The sequence below is a fragment of the Camelina sativa genome, chromosome 13, assembly GCF_000633955.1.
Source record: "Camelina sativa cultivar DH55 chromosome 13, Cs, whole genome shotgun sequence".
NCBI lineage: Eukaryota > Viridiplantae > Streptophyta > Magnoliopsida > Brassicales > Brassicaceae > Camelina > Camelina sativa.
Window position 1 is genome coordinate 13,453,122 of NC_025697.1, and position 2,227 is coordinate 13,455,348.

A 2,227-nucleotide genomic window follows, 5' to 3' on the forward strand; every position below is an offset into this window, starting at 1 on the left:
CCTGGTCGATTAATAAGCTCCACTGTAAAGTCAGTCTATCATTAGTTAAAAAAACTAGACATTTGATCTCCTTTGTCTAATGATAATATATAATAAAATTAAGATAAATTATTTCTGTTTTTTTTTCATTCAGGTTTTTTTTTTTTTAATTTATCAACATTTTTAAACCATTCAATGAAAGTGGTGTAGTTTGTTCTAACTTCTAACGTTATCCCCAACGCAGGGTTCTAAGTGGGGTTTTAGTGTTGAAGAAAAAACAATCAGATTAAACAAAAAAAATGCAAGAAAGCTTCTTATATTGGATACTCGTTTATGTGCTAAGAGGCGGTATGTGTCAAGTGCTCGTTAGCCGAACAAAAAAATAGAAGAAAGACAAAAAATTGTTTCGACAGAACAAATTTTTTTCTTTCTTTCATCTCTCTCTCACAGTTTCTCTCTCAATCGAAGTCTATTGATAAAAGGAAGGAGAATGATATGTTTATGCTATGAAATCAAAGGCAAGGTATCGCGTTTGGCAAATCTCTCCTCCAAAGGTTGGATTTGGCCAATCACCTTTCTTTCGCCGATTCCGCCGTCGATCATCTTTCCCGTTTGTCAAATCTCTCCTCCTGTTTGGAATCGTTCAATCAATGGCGATTATCTTTCCCGTTGATGCAATCGCTCCTCCACCGGTCATATCTAGCTCTTACAAGACCATCCGCCGGATCCGTAAAAAGCGACGGACGAGGCGAGTTTTGTTTGGTGGTGATGGAGACACGGGGGAGATTTTAGTCGTTTTCTGTTAGATGGTGATTTTGGTGGTAACGACGGTCCATTCGGATTTGGAGGTGGAGGTAACGATGGAGGCGGAAAGGGATGGAACTACGGCGGCGGTGGTGGTGGTTTCAGAAGGGAGAATTGGGACGAGTCTTCGTTTTCGTCTTGGTCGGATCCGACAATGGAGTTCGTGTATTGTGGTCTGGGTATGACCTTTCCTTCAATGTACCTTTGACTTTGCAAGAAAGCTCTTGAGAGATCAAAGCACCAACACCAGTGTAGGTAGAAGTGCAAACAGAAGTGCAAAAACAATCTTAATTAAGAGACTTAAAATAAGAATCCATCATCCACCATTGGGGGGGAAACTTTTAATTTACAATCACAAAATTCTTAATCTACTCAAAACACAAAATCTATTAATAAACAATCTTAAAAGACCCTAAAATATATCTCCCCATTGGGTTGCCCTAACGAGTTAAAAAATTTGGATCAATCAATAATGTATTTAAGTGTTGGTCCAATAGTATCACATAGAAGACTTAGACAAGTAAAGCCATCGACCAAAATGGGAGTTTGGGCTTCCTTTAATGAGGCTATTTTAGTTTCATAAGACTTGCGTCTCTCTTCATCCTTCCATATTCAATTATCAAATCTCATATACAAAATCTACTAAATAGCTTTTTCATAGTTGAATGAATTTGGTCATGTTGTACTGGCATATCTAGTCTCACTATGCATAATGCATTCACAGTCTAAAAATAGCAAATGTCAATCTGGTAGCTTACTAAATGATACCACATTAGTACCTTGTTTGTTGGTTTCATAATTTTCTAAAAACACCCATTTTGTTTTATTCCCGCAGTAACTAGAGCTGTGATGCTGGCGGTAACTAGAAGTTGTACTGTAATTGTGGGTAGAAATGATATCATTTTTTTAAACTCCATTCAAAATATCAGTAAGTGGATTACTTGATAACTACTGTACAATCATTCTAAATGGATTAGTAGGTGGGTGAAAATTTTTTAGACCACCTCTAATTAAAAAAAAAAAAATCCTAGAGTCAGTCAACCTTTATGTAATGGCTACATGCCCAATCTATCATACATAATTATGGCCCAACTTTAATTTTAGTTAGTGACATGAACAATGGTTAGGGAATCAAATGAAATGAACATTAATATTTGTAGCTTTTGAATGAAAATTGATGAAATTTTTCTTCATTATTAGTTAAGTTATTGTTTTCTCATTTAATTTCTGTTTTGTAATTAATCTACTGTGTGGTGTGATTTCTTCTATATAATAAAAAGGTCACAAAGTTTGTAAACTGTCTATGACCCCCCAAAAATATTTAAACACGGCCATGGCAATAACCCTCAACTATTATGCAACGGTAAAATTGGAGTTAGAGCCATTTTTGCTGGAGCATGAGCTAATGACTCCGACATACAAAATAATTTCTTCTAAATGTTAT

At 35.6% G+C, this 2,227-nt stretch overlaps 1 pseudogene; it reads left to right on the forward strand.

Annotated features, from left to right (window-relative positions):
• LOC104738220 lies at positions 490–1,020 on the forward strand (annotated as a pseudogene).